Source organism: Apus apus, chromosome 1, assembly GCF_020740795.1.
Source record: "Apus apus isolate bApuApu2 chromosome 1, bApuApu2.pri.cur, whole genome shotgun sequence".
Taxonomy (NCBI): Eukaryota; Metazoa; Chordata; class Aves; order Apodiformes; family Apodidae; genus Apus; species Apus apus.
In genome coordinates, this window is record NC_067282.1 from 130,140,077 (window position 1) to 130,164,682 (window position 24,606).

The 24,606-nt window shown below is 41.4% G+C and overlaps 1 protein-coding gene across 1 annotated transcript in view; it reads right to left on the reverse strand.

The window, feature by feature from the left end:
* Positions 1–24,606, reverse strand: part of BORCS5 (BLOC-1 related complex subunit 5) — a 73,239-nt gene that overhangs the window by 22,108 nt on the left and 26,525 nt on the right. The gene's annotated exons all lie outside the window — the stretch shown is intronic.

A 24,606-nucleotide genomic window follows, 5' to 3' on the forward strand; every position in this document is an offset into this window, starting at 1 on the left:
TTCTCCTGCCCATTTTTTGTTGCCTACATAGCACAACTTGAGAACCCTTGCTGAACTCAAGCATATGTGTGCCATGCTGCCTGCTTGCCCCAGTGCTGCTGGAAAAACTATGCTAAATTCCAAGGCAATACTTTTTTTTTCCTGTTTAATTTTCTTATTTTCATTTCATTTTCCTTCAGCATTAACATAACTTTTCTTCTTGTTGGGACACCATCTAAGACAAACAGCACAAACACAATCTGCTCTTCCCAAAACATCCGTCGAGCTATGTAAACTGAATTCAGTGACTGCACGCATGTGCCCTTTGGGACTCTCAGCTTACAGACAGGAAAAGACATTAAAACCACAAATGTAAGCAAGTATCACACTAAGCAATTAAAAAGTAATAAATGCCAGTTATTTGGATTGGAAAAGTTCTTCTAAGAATGTACCTCAGTGGGAAATGGAAAGTATTCTGGATGGCCCCCATGCCTGTTGGAAGCTACAACTGGTGACATCGAGTTCTTGCCAAAACACGAGAACAAGATAGAAACCAAAACGTAAGTCAGAAGCATCTTATGAATTTGAGAAAGTTAAACCTCTCTGAAAACATTTGCAGACATAAATGAAAACAAAACTAGGACAGCAACTTCATGAGATATGATGAAATAGGTTTACTTTTCATCAACCTCAAAAAGTTATTCTCTCAGGATGCTCTCAATTATCCTTTCCACAAAAGATTTTCTCTCCTCATGTTAAGAGGAAAAAAATAGAAAAATGTATTTTATTGACTTGTTGCACACTACAATTATGCTGCCTGAGTCAAGAGGTCAGGGAGAAGAAACCACTTAGTCTCAAAACCCTGTGTTTGCAATAGTCAGATTACTTTTTATGTTTTAGAAAGGATCATCTTAAACAAAACCTTGGGTCCAGCAACAGCAACTGCAACTCCTTCAAACCTACTCTCCACTGAAGTACAAAGCTTTAATGGGTGCAAACCCATTGAAGGAAATAAGACTTTTAAAAAATGGGTATGTTACATACTATAGTGCTTCCTCAGCTTGTTAATTCTGAAATTCTAAGATTATCTTGTCAGGATAAGCGTTCAAATGATGCTGTCAACAGTTAATATGTTGAATGTTCACACAGGAATGAAGAGTTCACCACACACCTGAGGCAGTTACCCTGTTTCTGCACCGATCGAATACATGATGCTATCAACTAACTAATTTTATTTTATTACTAATCTCTCACCAACTTCAAGAGCAGGGAGAAAATTAAGACTCTACTTACGAGATTTAATTAACATGAATCATGTATCTTGGCCAACTTGCACTGCTTATGAGACTTCTGAAGCAGGTCAAGGACTATAAAATGAGCAATAAGGGAACACGCTACCCAAACTTATATTATGTATTTACCATCTTGTACGGGTTACATAATGCTAAAGGCAAAATTAATAAACTGCAAGGAGTCTCTAATTCACTATCCAGAAATTCACAGCTCAAGTGAAGGGAAATGTTAACTGTTCAGCTGGAATTCCTTCATAAGAAGGCAGAGGTGGAAATACAATCCAGTACAAATGTTTGGAGTAACGATAAACAAACAATATATGCCACTCAAAGACAGACAATATTTTGGGTGATGCAGTACAGAGAAGTCAAAGGAATTAGCTTCTCCAAAGATTTCTGGGCTCAAGCTGACAATGCCAGAGAACAATTTAGCTTAGAGTTTCAACTTACAAGAAAGGAAAAAGTAAACAACAGCACAAAAAAGGCCATGCAGCCTTCCACCTGGCAGAAATTTGCATTGTCAAAAAGCCAATCCACCATTTTTTGTTGTTCACAGTAACTACTTACTAGCCATGCCATAAATTCTAACATTTTCTTTTACATTAACATCCCCTTCTACTCCACGCTGGTGAGACCTCACCTGGGGTGCAGCATCCAGCTCTGGCCCCCAGCACAAGAAAGACATGGACCTGTTGGAGCAGGTCCAGAGAAGGGCAACAAAAAATGGTCAGAGGTTTGGAGCACCTCTTCTACAAAGAAAGGCTGAGACAGTTTGGGTTGTTCAGCCTGGAGAAGATAAGGCTCCAGGGAGACATAATTGTGGCTTTTAATACTTAAAGGGGACTTGTAAGAAAGAGAGAGAAAGAGACTTTTTACCAAGTCCTGTAATTGCAAGGCCAAAGGTTTTCAACTGAAAAATTGTAAGTTTAGATTGGACATTAGGAAGACATTTTTTATAATGAGGTTGGTGAGACACTGGAACAGATTGCCCAGAGAAGCTGTGGATATCCCAATCCCTGGAAGTGTTCAAGGCCAGGTTGGATGGGGCTTGGAGCAACCTGGTCTAGTGGTGGAAGGTGTCCCTGCCCATTGCAGGGGGTTTTGAATGGATGATCTTTAAGGTCCCTTCCAACCCAAACTATTATTTGATTCTATGAATTCACTGCATTTCATTTCATAGTGAACCAGTAGCTTTGCTCCAAAAAGAGCACATGGCAACTATAAGTAATTTTGAAACTTAATAGAAGAGAGACTACAATCACTCAGATCCCAGAGAGGTTTTACCAGGGAAGGTCAGGGAGTAGAACCAGAGAGAACCAGAGAGCCCCTTGCCCCCATGCCACAGAGCCCAGATATCTCCCCTTCCTCCTAACCAGAGCAGGAGGCAATGAGCACAAACAGGTTTAATGTAATACCTCCTCCATAAGCTCTGCACTTAAGGGACAGCAGCATACCCATGAAAAACTTGAGACCCACAGGAAAAACTCTGAAACAAAAGTGAGACACATGAAAGGGTAGGGGGTTAAAATGGGTATGGCTGATGTCCTTTATTCCTATAGTAAGAGAAAGCTGAGGAGGTATCTAAAAGCCTCAAACAATTCAGCACTTAGAAAGCTTCATTTGCACAGCAGATAAACAGCAACTGGGACAAAGAAAGATTCACATTTCAGCTCCTAAATGGCACTTTAGAAAAAAACAATCCAATACACCAAGTATGTCATGCATAGAGAAATATCATATATCACTACAAGGCTAGCTGACCCACAGACTTGACAAATCTGTTATTGTTTCCATATTCCTTGGCAAAGCAGAGGCATGTTAAAACCATTTTCCTCCTACTTAGTCATCTCCTTGTTGGTTCCAGGTCGACATACACTTCAAACAAATCACATCCTACTGAGCAGAAGAAAGCTGTTAGCTTAAAAAGTACTTTTATGACTAGAAGTTAAGTTCTTCAAAAAATGCTTTACATGCTATACTGATTCAACATACATACAGAACATAGTAACCCACCATAGTAATGTTCTGCTGCTTTAATATACAATTTTAACAAAAACTGGACTGCTTTGCAACCTGAAAAATATTAATATTTCTTATTTCTGTATGTCTATTTGTCAATCCCCATTTCAACCAGTAACAGCAGAAATTACAAGAAGAAAACCAATAGATCCACAGTTGTTAATTTATTTTTACAGACAGCAAAGCACATGATGCTGGGGTTTTGTTACTAATTTTAAGGCCAGAGAGGGTTGCTGCCATCATCTAACCAATCTTTCCATGGAATGTAAGACAGGACTTTTAAAAGTAACTCCTTATTTAATCAGACCAAAAGTCTACCTTGTCCAGAATACTGCTTCCAACATTTGACAACAGTGGATATTTACAAAACAACATCTTTATCAGCTCTTCTTCCACTTCCATAGCCTTCCTACCTCCAAAAGTTAGTAATAAAAATTTTAGGCACAAAATACTGGGCTCATTAAAGCTATGCTATTTTAATTTCAACAATTATTTTTGAAAGCTATACATTAATCTCCATGATATCCTGTGGCAATAAGACGCCTATTTATGCAGCATGAAAAAAACCTCTTTTCACTTGCTACTCTGTAGTTGTGCTGGGACACAAGAGAAATCTGTAAAGTGGGGCATACTTTCTCCCATTGTCTTTCCAAGCTCTAGAACCCCACTGATCAGCCTCCTCTCCCACAGAAGACTTCTCTGATTACCTCTGTAACACTTTCAAACACCTTTAACCAGAGGCCTGGCTACTCTCTTTAAAAGCCAAGTCAATTCTTCTACTCTAGTGACTACACACCTAACAATATGGTTGCTTCTATGATTGCTATTCCTTTGCTGGACCTACTTAGTCAGCAGAGCTCCTTTTTAAGGGCATGCATTACAGGGTGTTGCACATGTCATCACCTCTTCTCTCAAGAGCAAGGTTAAACAAAGTGACAGAGTACACATCACCATTAGCAATAGCTTTTCACCTTTACCGAGGTGTTCCCAGCTCTGGTGCTTGTTTCTGGTCCCTGTGTAGATTACAGTTTTTTCTAAAACTTCTGTGAACACTTCTCATTCATCATTGTAAAGAATTATGTACTTCTTTTGTAGCAAATGCCGATTCAACTGATGGATTTTGCTTTTCTGAAAAATTCTTCTCTGAAGACAATCCCACAGACTCTTCAGCAAGCTTCCAGAGAATCTGAAAAGCTTTTATTAAGTATATGCTAGTAGAAAGCTGTTTCCAAGAAATACTACTCTGGTCTCCTGATGATTTTCTATTTAATCTGCTAGACCTTTTGCTCTCCTAACACAAGTTTCTTTTTCGCTTTTTTTTTTTTTAATGAATAACTTTTGGCCTAGAGCTCACTTCATGCTGCATTTAACTACCCTCTCTCACCCTTCAAGATCACCTGTGCTGCCTGCAACTTACATTATTTCTGCTGTTCCAAACATCTCTCACTACCCTTACTTTTTATGAAACTCCTCTTCATAAATTTAATTCAAGACATTAAAACTTGTTCAGCCCTTCTATTCCTCATTGAATTTGAGTAGACTGTGGTTACTATCAATATAACAGCATTGAATAATTTAATTTATGTTAAGACAGCATTAATTTTAGCTTAAAAAGCACCAGTGCTTTTCAGGTGCCCAGGAATTTTCCTGTGTTCCAAGAGTATTTTAAAAAGATCAACCCCACAGATTGCCTCATTAAACATTTCTAAAGCTCTTAGGTAGAAGCTACCCAGTCTGGCCAGCTTCTTAAATAAAGCATGGTCTCAGTGGCCACAGGTTAATTATTATAGTCACCTTTCTTGTTGATGTTTGCATGGGGAGATTGTTTTGCCAGTACCTTCAGGAATTCTAAGTACCAAAAAAAATCCATAGAAGAAACAGATGAAATTACATCCCTAAAGACAAGAGTTCTTTCTTGACCATTAATGCCTGCACAAGTTTGGAGGCAACTTACTAATAACTGAGATAGAGAGCTCATTTTCGTATATTCTCCATGCAGGAGGACTTTAATATGACCCATGGAAAGGAAATAATTGCACATGTATGTGCAGCAGATTAAAAGACATTAAAAATAGTTCCAAACAGATAAAGTAATCAGATTTACAGGGCTCTTACTGGCTAAATGCTTTGAATTTTAAGCGTGTACTTCCTCTCTCATTCTTGAAGACTAAGAAAAGACTATATATACATCAAAGTCTGAAAAGTCAAAAGAGCTTTTTTTTTGGGGGGGGGTTTGTTTTGTTGTGAGGTTTTTTTGTGGTTTGTTTGTCCTTTTTTTAGTAACACCTCAGTTAGGAAACATCAACATTTATAAACTCAAATTTGGAAACCCAGGCCGCCCTTAAGAGAATACAGCATAGAATTAGTAAATGTAAACTGTAAAAAATCTGGAGGGTCAGGGGGGGTGGTGTGTGTGAAAATAAAAATCATTGCTATTCACCCAGAAATCTTTAAGCTCAAATGTGGATGACCACATGACCTTTTTCACAGATCAGTTTATTTTCTAAAAATCTCACTGATAAAACACCTTGGAATAAAATACGTATTCACTCCAAGACAAAAGTTGGCTTTGTTGACTGTGTACTTTCAATTCCTTTGAACTTTAATGGAGGAACACAATAACTGTAAGCAAACTGAATAGCTATTATGTGAGCAAAGAACATATTTGTATTGTGGCAAGGAATGTTGGCTGTAACAGCAGATTTTCTCTCCACTTTGGAGTCAGTACCATGTGATCGTTTACTTCTGCATGGGTGACAGATGGGCTGAAGACTCTCATCCTGTCACATCATTGAACAGGCAAGTCTTCTGACTGCAGAGCACAAATATGCTCCCAGTATGAATATTGGGCCTCAGCCTCCAACCACAGTGTAAGCTATTGTCTGTAAGACATTACTCACCAAGATGTATGAACCATCTCCCCTTTTGTTCCTCTACCATTTATCTTAAAAAAACAAATATTAAGAATATGCAAGACATTTAGGCTTTTATAAAAATGTAGTTTTCTACAATTCTACAAAAAAACACCCCACACTCTTACACGTTTCCACCTAATAAGGTCACATAATTTACATTAGAAGAAACTGTGATTCAGAGGAGGTCTTGTGTTGTTATTATTAATTACATGAAAAAAGTTATCTGTTTATGAGATTTCTGCTTCCTTATTGAGCCTCATTTTTGCTTAGAACTAGATTCTGCAAAGATTTCTATATATCATTAAACCTTTTTCCTGTCACAGAGGGATAGCTCTATGCAATCAATAATGTGTAGAACATTTTTTACAGCACTGAAGCTTACAGTTTTTCTCTGATGTGATGACTTTTGCCCCATGCTTTGTGTAATCCATACAGCAGGTAGCACGATGGAGCCTGATCACGACTGCAACTTTGAGCACTACTGCAAAATACAAATGTCTCAGTGATGCAAAAAAAAAAAAAAAAAAATCTAAATCAAAACTTCTATTTGAAAAGAAGCAAACCAGAAAGAAATCAGAAATGCTTCCTCATTTGTATTGTTAGGAACCTGAATGTGAAAAAGGATGAAATAGTGCACCACCTGCATGTCCTGCAGTTACTTAGATATGCCTCTAGAAGCACAAGTCTGCCCAGTACTACACCTTCAAAAAGTCACTAGCAGTTGCCATAAAACTGGAGGCATGTCTACTGACACCCTTCTTCTGAAGCTTCAGGTAGGGAAAAAGGTACACAACATACTTTGAAGAAAAGCACATAGCTGCACTTTGTCAACGAAAAGCAGCCAAAATCCTACCCAGTCCATCTCACCATTGATCTCTCACTTCTAGAGCACAGAAGTAATATGGAAAAGAAGTGGTTATGACTATGCAGTTGCAATATTGTATGGCCAACTTCCTGCAACAGACCCTGAAGTATAAAAATGGGCACAAGGCTGGAAACATGGATGGGGTAATTCACCGGGAAGTGAGAAATGATGGTCCTGTGTCATACAATAAGCAGTATTTACTCTGCAGCAACTTCTTTGGTGAGGAAAACACATCAGGAGAGACCCAAGACCTACAGTCATTTGATTACACAAGCCCACGATATCCACAGGCTACAACTGACCCCGTTATCTTCAGCACTCTGCAAACCTGAAGGCCAGAAGACTAGTGTCATCTTATAAGGCGAGGAATCGAGGCACCAAGAGATGAAATGACTTATCTGAGATCACATGGAACCTGCTGTCCCTTGGCCTAATGACTTCACCACCAGAACATCCCTCATCTTCTCTTGCCCTCAGATACCAAATGCCAGCAGAGCAGGGGGCAGCAGAGCCTGCCTTCTTACAGCACCATCAGTGTTGAGAACTGAGCATCGACGCAGTCTCAGCCAGACAAATTCTCAGACATCTAATAAAGATTCGTAAGACAACCAGGGCCAAATCAACAGCTTCTTCCCTCTGACCCCCACATACATGCTCTACAAAAGGGAAGGTCCAACACTCATCTGCCTCATCACATGCCTCACCACAGCTCTTGCACAGAAAACGATTCACTTCAGTAAAACCACAGAGAACTAATCCAGTGTCTTTTTCCTCTAGGGTAGCAAAAGGAATCAAGAGTACTAGGAGATAAAAAACTAGAGCTAGTCCCAGGTGAGGTGGCAGAGAGAGAAGGAAAGGACAGAGCATGACTTCTCTATTTTATCAACAGCAAACTGGCACTTCAATTTTTTTAAGCACACAAAGCATTGAGAAAGTCTTAATTTTACCTGTCCACCTCTACTCCGTGAAGTAATAGGACCTTATCTACCTTTCAGAACTCTCTCCCACTGCAAAGCTTGGTTGAAATTTGCCAGCAGATGCAAAGTTTTCTAGGCTGTAGATGGAAAAGGGACAGTGGGAACAAATACACTCAATTTCTTTGAAATTAAATTTTAAACCCCAGAAAGTCTACAAAATAAAACTAACGTAATTGATTCTATTACTAGTAGTGAGGATTACCCTCACAGCAATCTTTTCTTGATTTTAGATGAAAGTGTACAGATATTCATCCACATGACGTAGCATATACTAGCAAAAAAAAAAACAATCCAAAAACCAGTGTTCAGTGGTTTTGAGAAAAGGTGACACCTAAAGTCACCTCTAAGTACACCCATGTGAATCATAGAATCATAGAATCATAGAATCATAGGGGTTGGAAGGGACCTCGAAAGATCATCTAGTCCAACCCCCCCTGCCAGAGCAGGGTCACCTAGAGTACATCACATAGGAACGCATCCAGGTGGGTTTTGAATGTCTCCAGAGAAGGAGACTCCACAACCTCCCTGGGCAGCCTGTTCCAGGGCTCTGTCACTCTTACAGTAAAAAAATTTTTTCGGATATTCACCTTGAACCTCCTATGCTCCAATTTACACCCATTACCCCTTGTCCTATCACTGGTCATCACTGAGAAGAGCCTAACTCCATCTCCCTGACACCCCCCCCCTACATAGTTGTAAACATTGATGAGGTCACCCCTCAGCCTCCTCTTCTCCAAGCTAAAGAGACCCAGCTCCCTCAACCTTTCCTCATAAGGGAGATGTTCCACTCCCTTAATCATCTTAGTAGCTCTGCGCTGGACTCTTTCCAGCAGTTGCCTGTCCTTCTTGAACTGAGGGGCCCAGAACTGGACACAATACTCCAGATGCGGCCTCACCAAGGCAGAATAGAGGGGGAGGAGAACCTCTCTTGACCTACTGACCACACCCTTCCTAATGCACCCCAGGATGCCATTGGCCTTCTTGGCCACAAGGGCACATTGCTGGCTCATGGTCATCCTCCTGTCTACCAGGACCCCCAGGTCTCTTTCACCTACACTACTCTCCAGCAGGTCAGCCCCCAACCTATACTGGGACATCGTGTTGTTCTTCCCCAAATGCAAAACTCTACACTTGCCCTTGTTGAATTTCATCATGTTTCTCCCCGCCCAACTCTCCAGCCTGTCTAAGTCTCTCTGAACGGCAGCACAGCCTTCTGGTGTGTCAGCCAGTCCTCCCAGCTTGGTGTCATCAGCAAACTTGCTGAGGGTACATTCTATACCCTCATCCAGGTTGTTGATGAAGATGTTGAACAACACCGGTCCCAGTACCGACCCCTGAGGGACTCCACTAGTCACACACCTCCAACCAGATTCTGCCCCATTGACTACAACTCTCTGACTCCTTCCCATCAACCAGTTCCTAATCCACCTCACTACCTGATCACTGTGAAGTTGGGGCGTGTTTGCTATTCCACAATAAGCAGCCTTTGTAAAGACACTAACCCAAAGTAAATTCAGTGGGGGTAGAGTACACTGTGTTGCTTTTATTAAGAGGCAAAAGTGCACACAGGCAATTACTACAGCGTAGCTTAAAAGCTTCAAACCTGAGTTCATAACCCAGTTTACTCCATGGTAACTCATTCACAGGCCTTGTGCCTGAAATCATGCTACAGGACAGATGATTTCAGGCAAAATGGCCAGTCATTTCAGGCTCATATATTACCTGTAAGTGAGATATGCTTCTTCAACAAGTAACATGTTTTATTAGATTCACCAATATTTCTGTCTGTTGGTTGCCTTCAAAGTTTCAGGCACTTTCTTCAGTTCAAATGTCAATTTGAATGTTTTCTGTCTGCAATTTGTCGACACAGAATAGCATGGAGTAAGAATGATGAACAGGCCATTTACTTAGAGATTCAGCAAACCCCAGACGTCAAGTCTTTTTTCCAGACAAAGAAAACTGTTTTAAAAGGGGGAGAAAAAACTTAAAAGACACCTTCACCAAAAAACTTACTTTTAAATAAGTAACAGGATCTGATTATAAAACTTTTTATTGATGTATTAAAATACCAAAGCACAGTGCTGGTTCTGGTATATAACTGTAATTTTTATGCATAAAATATATGGTTTCTATTCAGTATGTAGCAGGACTTTTCATCCATCTCCTGTCATTTTTGTATCATGCCAAAAAAAGTCCTGTTAAATATTCTTCCTCATTCCTCACAAGGAATTTATGTATCAGAATACAGTCAAACTCTTAGACTTATAATCATTCACTTCTTTTCTGGCAACCACTATGTCCTCAATTATAACTGCAGCCCCAAATCTTAAGGGTTTGAGAGAAAGTAACATTGCCACAGTAAAAATAATATCATGGCCAAGAGTTACGGTCACGTTATGACCTTTTGTAGTTTTTTTCAAGAGTGCTATCTACAATATGCATTTAAGAAGTCCTGTCCAAAATACACTGTTGGCACTTACTGACCACAGATAGTAGGAATAGTAATTTCTCTCTAAGAGCATTCAGGAAAATACAGCAAAGAACAAGTATCATTTGTAAATGCAAAAAACATTGATGTTTTTTACCTTATCTTTGTTTCTCACATACAGGCTGCCATTTCACACTTACTAATACTTACTAATTCTCTGATGGCTTTACCAGCATGACTTGGAATGGCTGTAATATTCAGGAGTAGCAAAGTCCAAGTGGGGCTCATGAAATTGTTATATTATACAACCCATATTTTCATAGCTCATATAGAATATTCTTCACAGAAATTAAGTAATTGCTCCTTACTTTTTCTTATAATAAGATTAACTGGAGTATTTTGTTTATAAGAGTAAATGGTTACCTAACAGCAAGTCGAGCTGAGCAAAGGAGAGAGGTCTACCCTCAGCACAAAGTGAAGAAGCATTACTTTGGAAACCTGGATGCCCCCAGACAATTAAACTTTTATTTCGCAACCCTGCTGCCCAAACAGCACAAAATTAGTCAGAAAGAGCCATTTTCTACCTAAATGATTTTACCATCTGACAATTCTTCAGTGAATGTCAGCTGTCAAAGTTTGACCCATGCTTTCTACCCTGTCCTAGCTCTCCCACTTGTATTTAAATATTCAGGTTTTGGTCCTCCCTTCCTAGTTCAGGTAAGCCAAAGTCAAGCACTGATGTATTTTTCTTTCTCAGTGTGCTATGATTCTTCTGCTACAATTGTAAGAACCGATTTTAGAAGTAACTCAAGGGATATAATGGATGTCATTTTCCCAGCAATATTAGTGTCTAAATAACTGTTCCCAGCATTGTATTGCAGCATAAGGATATTTTCCCTGGCTAGGACACAGGAGGCTAGCATGAAATTACAACAACTAAATTTAGGATATTGATATTATTCAAAGGTTTAGTTGGGAGAGAGAAGGAGGAGACAACACACACACTATTTACTTTTAATGAGTGTATTTAAAAAACTGTGCTGGTTTGGTTTGGTGGGTTTTTTGGTAGTGGGGGAAGGGCCACAGGAGTGGCTCCCACAAGAAGCTGAGAAGCTCCCCGTCCTCCAAAACCAGCCAAAGAACCATCAGAGGGACAATGGATGCGCCTCTGTGATCAACATACTAAAGAACTGAGATAACACCTGAGCAGAGAAGGAAGGGGGAGAAGAGCTGTGCTGGGGAAGGAGAGCAGTGCTGGTGGTTGGTGAGGAAGAAGGTGCCCGAGCAGAAGTTTCCCTGCAGCCCATGGCGAGATGGCAGCTGTCCCCCTGCACTCCTGGAGGAACGTGGTGGAACATTCCCTGAAGGCGCCAGGAGGGGTGAACTTGGCCACTGGACTTGGATTTTGTGGCCAGAGGATTTGCTGCCTGTGGACTCTGACTGCGCAGCTGTGGAAGACCCCGGGGCCAGGGGAGGTGGCTGTTCCTGAAGCAGCCCCTGACTCTGTGGGAAGCCCAGGCTGGAGCAGCTCCGGACCTCGTGGGAAGGACTCATGAAGGAGAGGTTGGTGGAGGACTCTCTGCCATGGGAGGGACCCTGTGGGGAAGCAGGGCAGGACTGTGAGGAATCCTTCTTCCTGAGGAGGAAGGAGCAGCAGGAACCACCAGCCTGCGAAGTGACTCTAAACCCCATCCCCTGTCCCCCTGTGCCGCTGGGGGGAAGGAGGGAGAGAAACCGGGAACAAAGGGATTTGGGCCCGGGAAGAAGGGAGGGGTGGGGTAACATATGCAAGCCCTGCTCTGTGTGTGTCTGTGTCCTGGGTGTGTTTGATTACTGGGAAATTAAGTTATTATTTTTTCCCCAAGTTGAGTCTGTTTTGCCCAGGACCTTAATCAGTGAAGAACCCTCCTTGTCCTTTGTCTCAACCCATGAGCTTTGTCCTCCTCATCCCAGAGTGTGTGTGTGGGGAGAGCTGGGTGAGCGGCCATGGGGCTGTTTCCTGGTTGTCATTTTGGGCCCAAACCACGACATTAATGGCAAGCCAGGCAGGAGAGACAAGGGACCATGACAAAAACTAATCACTCAGCTTTGCAGAGCTTATTAGGACACCTAAAACATTCAACTGTTACACAGATTAAGTGGCCTGCCATGTTCTGTGTTACCTCTATGTTTATCATCTCTGTCAAATACCATCAAATGGGAAAGTGCCCTTAAGAAAGAAAAAGCAAAATAAGGAATCCCTAGCATGAAATTTTTTTAAATCCCCAGCAAGGGATAGGGGGGAAAATCAAGATAATTGCACCACCTCTTCAGAAGACAGTTTATGTTCCCTTTACACTTCAAAAAATGAGCTACCTTGTAAAATATTATGAAAGAGCATCATCTTACTATTAAAATGAGCTGCTACGTAAGAAAGCTTTGAATACCTAATGACAATACTTGTGTGATCCTGTCCTTCCAGGTAACCCATAGGTAACAGTAATCTAGGAGTACTGCTTTTATGATTTACAACAAGTAAGAGCACTGGGTTAGCGAGCCTGGGAGCTCCTTGAGCCCTGTCTCCCCATACTGGAAGACAATTACTCTAGACCCAGTGTGGCCATCAGCCCAGGGAGATGCATCTCAGAGCCAGTCTTGACAACTTCCACATTCCAGCTCCACCAACCACATGCGTCACTCCCTCTGGGGTTAGAGACACCCAGAATACAACAATTCATTTCTACCTTCACTTAACATCCCTCCCAACAGTGCATCTGTAAAAACATGCCCCTCCCCCCCCTTTTTTTTTTGTAACATGCAGTCTGCTGATGGTGTGCTCACACACAGCACAAACCTATTTCCTAAGTCTGTCATGGAAAGTATCAGTCATTTTATAGCAAAATTTCACTTCCTCACCGTAACGGTTCTACGTGGTAGGTGGAGCTTTGTGCATCTTAAATCACGTCCTCCTCAGGGTACTTATAAGGTCCATTACAAGACTTGTAATGCCTTTATAGCTGGAAAACCTCCCAGCAGTCAGGAAAACCTCCCGTTTAAGAAGGTACCCTTGCAGAACTACATCCCGAGTTCATCTTAGGGAGCTTCGCAACTGAAAAGGGGACGAATCTTGTTGCTCTGCCACCCATCCTTGCCATGCAGGCCAGGCCTCATCCTTGTACCAGTTCTGGTTCTCACTGAGCTCCTCCTCAGAAGGATTCAGCTCATCAACCCACCCAAAAACTCCTTGCTGTTAGTTCCCCATCAGCCCACCAAGCCAACCTGGCTCACAAGAGAGCCAACAAGCCTCAGAAGCAGCACACAACACACAGCTACAGGTATGTCCCTCCACCTTTCAGCTGTTAGATCAGCTCTCCCACTCTGGGAATGATCTGGAGACAGACAGACCTCCTTCTTCCTCAGTCTAGTGCTGAGTCTGGTGTGCAAAACTGTAAAAGCAACCCCAAGAACAGGACTCACTTTTGGCATGCTCCGACGACACTCAGAGAGAAAGGAAAATACATCATGTTATGGATGCATACGACATCAAAATGCCACCAGTTAGATTAATTATGGGTATGTGAGGACAACCATCTTCTCCTTTTGCTCATAACACTACAAAACACACACAATAGCCAAATAAAACTAAAACACTGAATAGTTACTCAACTCGTGAGTATTTTATCTGGTATGGTGTATTTTTTTTAAACAAACAAACCGACCAACCACACTTTCTGACTTGGTTTACTGTAAGAGAAACTTAACAGCATATCAATCAACACATCTCCATTGGATACTGCTTGTGCACAAAGCCCATTTCAACTCCTGGTGAGGCTGGACACCTCTCCCCCTCTGCAACATACTGCTAGGCAGAAAGGCACCTCAAGAAAACCACATTGTTCCATATTAATACATCTATACCTGTGTAGCTCAATTTCTCTTCACTCACCATCTGAAAAAAACAACTTTGTTTGTGACACTGACAGCAATTAATTCTTATATTCTGTGCAGAAGGTTCTGACTTCAGATAAGAAACAAAATACCAGAAAAGGTCGAACTGTAGAGCCAAAGACAGCCTTGTTGCCAGGCAAGTACTCTTCTTTGTTATAAAAAAAGGGTGAGGGGAAAAAAAGAGAAAAAAAGCAGAATGCCTTCAAATTCAGTTTTCGAGATTATTCATTAAAATAACTGAAAAGTAAACATTTGGTGGAACATTATCTGTATTTGCTGCTATTTTTAAAATTATAGAGGTGAGAAGTTATTTTTCACTACATTTGGCATTACCAAAACTCTTCACAGCAAATTGTAGAGTCTCAGCATTCCCACGAGACAGCATTGAAGCCTTTGTGCTTTTCAGATCTCTAAAGACTGAAGCAAGGATCATGCTCCAATGCCTTCAAGGGGTCACTGCATGTCACTATCAGCCAGAGCTCTTCCACAGCAATTTGCCACCACAATTTAAACAGACAGGCTCAGCTCTTGCACTGATGCGTACAAGGTTAGGTGTGCCCAACTGGTCCCAGGAAGGGTCCCTGCTCACCCATCCACCCCCATACAAAAAGGGGTTGTGATGCTCTGACCTCAGCCACCCTTTCCAAAACTTAGCACTCCTGTTGCCGTGGGACATACTGGTTCAAGCTGACTCATCCATCAAAAGCCTTCCCCTTTCAGCAGAGCTACACCTCCCTCCCATGGGGCCACCCCATCAAAGCACCTGGTGGCTGTGCAGCCCCCAAGCCCACCACAACAGGAGCCAATGGTGGCCTTCAGCAGCAGCACCTTAGAGTGGCGATGCCTTTACATTGTGAAATCCTCCTGGTTTTCAGTAGGATTCGGAGGCTGGGTACATAAATCAAAAGTGCCACAATAAGCCTTGAACACAGGCTGTCTCCCTTTGGGAAATGCAAGGCAGGGAGACTCACTTCTCCAGACCAGAGAGACAAGCTGCCTTGCTTCACCACTGCCAGCCTCCAAGAGGTAGCTGCTGCAGTCATTCCTTACCATCAGCAACTTGTTCCTCTGCACAGTCTGTAGACTCAGTAGCTTCAGTTTAGCTTTCAGAAAACCCTCCACCAGGTCTAGTACAATACTGAACCCAGCAAAATACCAGGCCTACAAACAGTATATCCAGGTCTAAGTGGCCTCTAACTACTACATCTGCCACTGATTCACTGTAACTGGAACATGATTTTGAAGTTAGGATCTGCAGGATGCAACCCACATTTTCTTAGGTTTCTTCTGAAGGTGATAGACCTTCAAGTTTGTTCTTATTAGGCTCACTAGCAATGTCAAGAGGGCTGTAAGACCTGCAGCTGCTAACAGAAAGTAGCTGTTCAGATGCTGTTTTGGTTTAAGGTCCTACATAAACATACCCACTATTGCAATGATTTCAGCACTGCTTTTTCAATCTGCCCAAAAACAGGCTCAGAGGTAGATTTCAGAAAAGAGATGCAGAAAAGGATCAGCCATAATTTTTTTAGAAGTTGCAGAGGAAGCATTTTGATCATCTGGGAAACTATAACCAGAGGGGTGATGACAGAAGAGCCTTACCATGTTTTGTTCTGAAATCATGCAGCATTTCTTGTTTTCACTTATATACACACACATATCAAAATGTTGACTCCACATCTCCACTCCAACAAAAATAAGTCTAAAAGCAATATGAAAACAAACCATGGTGGTGCAGATACATATGCATGTCCTCTTGCGTTGGGGAGGGGGAATAGGAAAACTAACTCTACAGAAGACACCAGTGGCAGTAACATACAACAGTATCCAACTCAATGGTCTACAGTTCTTAAGACTACCTTGGAAATGCAATAGTATCTTAAAAGTTTTCATTCAACTCTCTAGTTAATGAATATGTAATTTATTTTCTCTTTTTCTTATGACTTAATTTAGAGAAAGGAGGATGTCACTTGCAGCAGCAGTTAAATGGTTTGATTCTGATAGCTTTCATTCTGATAGCTTTCAGTAGAGGAGCAGGGCACACAACAAACCTGACCATTCCTCCTTCTCAGCTACACTGCCTGCACTTTTAAACAGCTCCAACACAAATGCAACAGCTTTTCCTTGTCCAGTCTGCCTTGAACTCTGGTGCACTCTTCTTTGCTCATACCCAGAGCTGAGTCATTGCAAAAGAGGTCTGAAGTGTGCATGACTAGGAAGGTCATTCAACAGAGAGCACTCAAATCTACTCAATCAACACCAGACTAGCAGAATTTTTTGAAAAAGATAGCATAGTCTAGAAGGAAGTCATCAAAATTAAAAGCTTTCAGTAAGTCATATAGACCTGAGGGAATCGTGGAACAAGGGGGCCAAATGTAAAGCTTTGCCTCCTTACCCTACTGCAGTGGCTCTAAAAGTGGGGTGATGAGAGCCAGTTGAACATAAATTACATTGTTACATGGATTTGCAAAATTTGTGCTCCAAACAATCCAATTTTTAAATCCTTCTACATTCTGAAGAATAATGGCCTAATTTTCTGCAAGTGCTCAATATCCTGAAAGGCTGATTGGTTACTACACAAATATATGACAGATCTTTGGGTAGCTGTAGGCTGCTCATAGCAACTTGCAGACATGAGGAAAGGGAGGGACACAGAACACGTAAAACACCTCACATCCATACTGAAGAAGGCTTAATACTGGCACTTATTCTAGCCTAAGAGAGCTCTTTTCTAGTTTAACTTCTGCCACTTTTGAAACAGCCTGCTCTGAACTAGAATGCATGAACACAGACAAACCACCACACAACTCTTTTTGTTAAGGAGAGAAAAAAATAGCCATTAGATCAAGTAATATGTTTTAAATAAATAAAAAGGCATGTCTCCTCTGTGCTTTACAAGAGTATTCATACAGGGGACTACCAGCAGTAGGTGTTCCAGTATAGACAGCTCATAGATTAGATGTTGTTAAGGATTTCCCATGGGTTTTTTTGGCTTTAGAAGATTCTTGATTTTGGTTTTAGAATATTTTTTTTTTTTTCTAAAACTGCTTTATCACAACACTCACTCCTCATATCTACACCTCTTCTGAGGTGCTTTCCAACACCACTCACCATCAAACCCACCAGATACTACTAGTTCCTTAGCTACAGAGTGGTACCTGTTGGAAGGCAGCTTTCACTGTCCTGCTGTCTGCCTGCCTCGTGCAAGTCTCCTTTTCTGTAGGTAAAACTTTGCATTACTTGACATATAAAATATGATGAAGCTCTAAAAGAAGGGTACACAGGGGTTGAGAGCAAGGGGACGTCCTGTCCATTGGCCAGGCACTGAAGCTACCAGAGGTCACAAATCTAAACTTCTTTATTCAAGCAAAAATTCCCATTAAAGCCAAATGAGGTTTTCTTGAATAAGGGCCACAGGAATGAACCCATAGTATACTCTCAACTGGGAGCAAGTCAAAGCAAATTACGCAATGGCTGTCAGGAATCTGTGTACAGTTCTTCAGAGCCTCAGTGTAGGAGGAGCTCTGAAGCATCCTTAACCTTTGTCTATTTATGTCCCAGGGCTGAGACTCCTTCCAACAAAACAAGCCACGCTTTTCTATATTTTTATTAACCCAATTTATAGCAAACAGCTCTCTCCTCCTCTTCCTCTTTCCTTCCCTCCTTCTCACCCTTCCCTCTCCTTCCCCTTTGCTGTGTTGTGCTGTTTGTGTGGAAAAAACCAAGCTCCTGCCCTTGCCAAGAGTGACATCAACTCATTCTTATCCGGTGATGTCCAGCAGAATCTTCCTCTGATAAACATTTGCTCAGTGTCAGAGCCTCAAGGTTATGGGCTGCGCTTTGTTTTCACTGTTGCTTGTTTTCTGACACTTTACTGCTCTTTATACCTCGAAATTTCCTCCCCCCCCAATGTCTTCGACCTGGAGCCAGAGGGAGGCAGTGAACAGGATATTCCTCCCTGCTTACCCGGGTCTTCCCACCACCCCCTTCCCTCTGAAACAAGAGTCTGTTTGTCTTTCTATGAACAATAAAAAGCTGATACTGCAGAGAAGCAAAAAAAAATAGGAACAAAGCGTGTGCAAAAAAAGCAGTTCAGGAGTGCGGATCTATGGAATTTTGACCTTTGTTTTCTCTTTTTTGTACAGATTTTCTCATATCCTTCCCTAGCATACTTTAAAGTTAGTGAGAAGGCACAGCTGATTAATGGGTTGATGTACCTTCCTCTACTTGCACAGCAGCGCTTCCACCAAGACTCAGCAGTATTTGCTCAAATCTGGCATCTATGCTATCTCATGCTTCTGGGCTCATTACTGTCTGCTAAAGCATCTCAGATTTTTTCCTCTTCCCCCCTCCCTCCTTTTTCCATTCTCTCCTCACAAGCCACCAGCTTTCTGGAGCTAAGGGAAACAGATGATGCTTTTCCTCCCACGATTCTCTAACATTTCACCCAAGCTGAGATTTATCTGAAGCACATCAACCTGTGCCTTCAGGCAACTAGTATTGAATGAAATGCAACATGGAATCCATGGACAATCTATTAAAGCAAGGAGAAGAGAAGATTTTGACAGAACCAAAAAAGGCTGAGTACTGAAGAGTACTAAAATGTCTAGCCGTGAACATAGAATGAAAAAAGCCACCTGTTAGCCTGGGATGGCTCCTATCTACAGCTCCACTGAAGAGGAAGCACTCTACAGAAACTTCAACTTCCAGGGTGATGGACACGTTGCTTCTACAACTGCACTCTTCCTTGTGTCATCGAGGAGAAAGAAACATCCATTTGTACAGTCGTCCAGAAGGAAAAGTCTGCTGTAATTGGAAGGAGATGTTCTGGTATCATCAACATACAGACTCCCAGTTTTCTAGGAAACTAATCCTAAAACCTCCTCTGCTGTTCATGAACAGGTTGCAGCTGCTCTGAACAGCTTATAAAAACAATGTCCTTTCAGCTTGTATGTGACAGAATGAAGGTCAATTACCTTCAGAAAACAAGTGAAGAAAAAAAAAAAATGTACTTTCAAATGTTACCATTAACACATACCAACTGCACTAGAGCATTAGAAGTATGGAGGAAAATCAACATAGAAAATTATTCCCTGCCACCATCATTTAGGGAGTCGTCTAAAATAAAGGAAGACAACGACCTGGCTTAAAACAAAGCATAGGAATCCAGTTTTCAGACTGGATCCAGTCAGCCTGGCCTTCAATTTTTCAACCTCTCAAATTCTCAGTGGTGCAGTCACTATTGCTTGGATCCAGCCACTCCTGTGATTTCACATAACCTGCCTCCATAGGGCTACCTGTAACATCCTCTTACAGAAGAGCAAACTCTGTCCTTATGTAGTTTCTCACAGTTTTTATGGTTCTTTTATTATTACTGTTTTCTACATCAGGCAGAAAAACAAGACAGCTCCTCAACTCATAACCTCATTTCCTAAAAGCCTTGACTGGTCCCATTCGAGTTCATGACCATGTCAGTGCCCTAAACAAGCAGGCAGGGTGCAAGTAACAGCCATGATCGAGGTCAGGCAACAAATATGTTCTCAAACAAACCATAAGGAAGGAACATACAGCCTCAGTGAGACCTATTTTAAATCAGTTTCCAACAAGAAGGTTGCTTATCTTTTAGAAAGGTGCTTAAGAAGATTAAGGTCTTATTTCCTCTTTAATAAACAGTTATTTTGAAACTAAAAAATACATAAATATATAGTAATTAAACAACACAGCAATCAACCTGCAAATACATATTTTGCAAAAGGTCCAATAAATTAATGTGTGTTACTGAAAATAGAGAGGGGGTCCCAATAAGACAGTCATGTAAATAATGGAAATACTCTTGCTTTGAAGGCTTAATAAAATGCTTCGCCACTACTGTAAGAGATTGCTCTCAAGGTTATCTTGTCCCTTTTCATGACTGAACAGCCATCCAAATGTACCAATAATTTACAAAGAAACAACACTACAAAACTATAACTGAACATGTAATACCATTCCAGGCAAGTATGAATAAAAACCCTACACAAACACTACCAACAGTTGCCAGCCTTAAAATGCAAGATAATTTTTTTTTCCAGAATATACAAAGCACTTTTTTAGCACCAAATCCATGAAAAGCATTTTCACCGAAACATATCTCAACTCAGTGGTCAGAGCTTGGGTGGAAAGGAAAGGGGAGAATTTTTTTTTTAAGGGATACAATCACACCCATTTGAGGCTACCACATCAGTGGTTGCTTTACTGTCCTAAAGGTGAAATTATTGTTGGCTGATACACAAGGACATAGCTCCATAGGAAACCCAAGTAATATTCACACCACTGTTCATTTTGGGGTTGAGTTCTTTTCTAGGGTACTCTAATTTATGATACATGCATGAGTATTTCTAGTATCTGGAAACGGGATGTTTGGTCCCAGAAGTACTAAGAGGGACATAAATTCCCAAACAACCTTGACTATAACTAAACATCTAATTATAGTGGCATTTGGCCTACCAACACCTCTCTGGGAGTCTCTGGCTGTTTTGTCTCAACAAATACATTGACTGCAGAACTTGCCAGAGCTGCTCTCTCAGCAAGATAAAGCCCTATGTAAGAAGAGAGGTGATAGTTGCAATACAGGAATTCATATGCATATGAACAAAATGAACACTTTTTTCATGGCAAGAAGAAAAATCATAGCAGTGCTATCTCAGAGGTTTAATTAGCATAGCAGGACACACTGATAACAAGACATCTTATCAGGAGCTTTGTTTTCAACAAAACCAATTAGTATCAACTTAAAACAGAACAAGCTGAGATAAATGTGTACATAACATGCATAACCTTGAGGTTCACAATGCCTAATAATTAAGTACTGGATCATTTCACATACTCAAGAGAGAAAAGTTTGTATAAATCAACAAGAACCAAAGGAAAGTTGTTCGCCTATGGGGACAACAAGGGTTTGAATCCAGCACATTGATTTCAGCCAGTTGTCCTTGTGAAACTGAGCCATGGCAAGACTAAGGGTTTTTGAGAAGCTTTTTGAAATCTCCAAACCAGATTGTGAACTTTTCCTTCCTATCATTTTTACTTATTTTTCTTAAAAAAAAAAAAAAAATCAGTCCACACTTCCAAAGCCTCTTAGAGACAAAGGAAATGCTAAGCCACAGCTAACAAGCAGAACACCCCTTCCATCCAAAACTGGATCTCTGCTTTTCCATTAGCATTTATTTTTAGTCTCCTGTTTCCAGCAATATTTATCTGGATTTTTAAACTAGCAATAGTTTGATGGATCTTTGTTTACTAATACAGATGTTAACCTCATACAATGTCTAAGGCTGGCTGAACAGAAAGTGAGATTGATTGAAAACTGGCTGAGCTGCTGGGCTCAAAGGGCTGTCATGAGTGGCATGAAGTTCCCCGGGAGGCCAGTTACTAGTGGGGTTACTGCAGAGAGTTCTCAATCCTATAATGGGGCCAGTATTGTTTAACACACACCCTAATGACCTAGATGATGGGATAGAGTGCACCCTCAGCAAATTTTCAAAGTATACAAAACTGGGAGGAACAGCTAATAACACCAGAGGGTAGTGCTGTCATTGAGAGGGACCTCAACAGGCTGGAGAGAAGTGCTCACGGGAATCTCTTAGGGTTCAACAACAAGAAATGCAGAGCTCTGCACCTAGGGAGGAATCACTCCAAGCAGCAGTACATGCTGGGGGCCAATGGGCTGGAAGGCACCTTTACAGAGAAGGACTTGTGGGTCCTGGTAGACCAGTTGAACATGAGATGGCAGCACGTCTCTGCAGCAAAGCCAGCCAACAGATCCCAGGCTGCATTGGAAAGAGTTGCCAGCAGATCAAGAGAGGTGATCCTTCCCTTCCACTCAGCACTGGGGGAGCCCCCTCCACAGTACTGTGTCCTGTGCTGGGCTTCCCAGTATGAGAGAGACATGGCTATATGAGAACAAGTCCAGTGAAGGACCACAGAGATGATTAAGAGACTAGAGGTCTGTCATAGAAGGAAAGGTTGAGAGAGCTGGGACTGTTCAGTGAAGTGGAGTAAAGCAGATGGGGCCAGGCTGCTCTCCTGGGGGTGTGCACTGAAAGGACAAGAGTTAATGGACACAAATTGAAATCCTGAAAATTCCACACAAACCTAAAATTTTTTTGGTTTGCTTTTTTACTGTGAAGGTGATCAAACATGGGAGCAGGTTACCGAGACAGGTTGTGGTGCCTCCATCCTTGGAGATACTCAAAACATGACCAGACATAGTACTGAACTAGTTCTGGCTGACTCTGACACCAGAAGCACCTGCTGCCCTCAGCAATTCTAAGCAACAGGCAAAGACAAAAATTAGGCTTCATAAGGGCACCAATGTCTTGTAAACAGTGTTTATGTAATCCCTACTACTCTTAGAGATCATTATACTATTACTTTGTATGTCATCCCTTTGCAGTAGGCTCATACCACATACTTTTGACAGAGAGCTACAAAGAATTACTACCAGAATAGAACTTCACTTTACTCCCAGCTCTATCTTGGTGCTTGCACTATGTCTCTTTTTATCTCACTTGGTTAATATAAACTAGTCAAGTCTAATCTAGTGTCAGTTAGAGAAGAAGCAGCAGCAAAGAGTACTCCATTTACATTCTGGTGTACAGCAACCAAAGCCTGAGAACATAAAATGCACGTGTTTCTTATAACATGAAGGAATGCTTCTGGATCACCCAGGCCAACTGAGAGCGTTTCAAATTCATTCACTGGGCCAAATTCCTTTCTTAGTTACTGAAAAATGCCAAAATATCATTGTGGTCAGGACATGAATTTTAGACTATTGTAATTACTGTTGTATGTGTGAATGTATGCACGCACCCACCCCATATGTTTAGACTCAGTGCTACTCTCATAACTGCACTGCAAGTTTCATGATATGTACTATCATTTCATATAGCATTAGCAAAGAGATGGGATTATCCACTGTAGTTCTACACATCCTGGCTGCAGAGAGCTTGGAAACATAGGCTCTTGCCATACTTCTTCATTTGCCTTTTGATTTTCTGTATAAAAAGGAAAATTTCTAAGTGGCAATATTTTGTGGTTAGCATGCAACTCCAGTGCTTAAGGCTGATAAGGACAACTGTCATTCATCCCAAACACTTCAGTCTAAGTCTTTACTTAGAGATAGATGAGGTAAACATAGGTGTTTCACCATACAATTCCTGTGATGCCCATATAAGTTCTTAAAAATCATGCACGGGTACCACCCAGAATTGTAGCATACAGCAATGCTCACCCAAGGTCACACAGGAACTACTTCCAGCTGCACTCACTGGCTTCAGCAATCATGGAGAGCTTGTCTTTTTAACAGGAGGAGATTTGCACTCTCCTGCTCCAAGCAAAAGGCCTGAAGCCCCTCTCTGGTCCTCTCTACAAAGAGAATTCCAAGCTCTAGGGTCAGAAAGCCACTCCTTTTGCCTCATTTATCCCAACCTCTACCCTCCTAGAGCACATCAAACTTCATAGCTATTTATCTCCAACTTCCCCATCTTCAGTCACTTCTCCACCAGGCCAATACTATAAAACATGTTTTGCAGGCTCCACCGGTTTTGAGATCAGAATAGTATGGTATCTCAGTACAACCTGAAAAGAAGAAACTCTTTGCACGTTTTGCAATAGTTGCCCCATCACTCCTCTGCATGCTTTAATCAGTCTGCATGGTTAAACTCTGTATGGTTTAACCAGGTGGAATACAGGTTGAGGAGTTAGGTTTGTAGCAGGGTGCATCCTCCTGGTTTCACTGCAAGAGCCTCATTAGAGAGAGGGGTGATCTCAGCAGAGAAGCTAGAAGAGAGCAAGCAGTTTACATCCCAGACACTAACCTTCACCTGATCACTGCCAGATACCAAGGCAGGTGCAAAACAGAGAAAACCACAGTGCAGAAAACCCTTGCTCTGGAGAAACTAACCACTTCTCCAACTACACCTGCAGCACAACAATCACAACGCTAACAAACTCTTCAGTTTCCTGGTATTAACCATGCTGTATTGAAGGTAACATTATCTTTCATCATCATCATCATCATCATCATAATTTTTAAAAAGACCATATGTTGCAAGGTTTCATTCATTTATCCACGGTGCTGTATACACTGCAATCCTGGAAGTTCTTTCCATCCTATTTTCATTTCCTACAGAAAATTTTTAAAACTGGTACAGGCATTGTGTAAGAT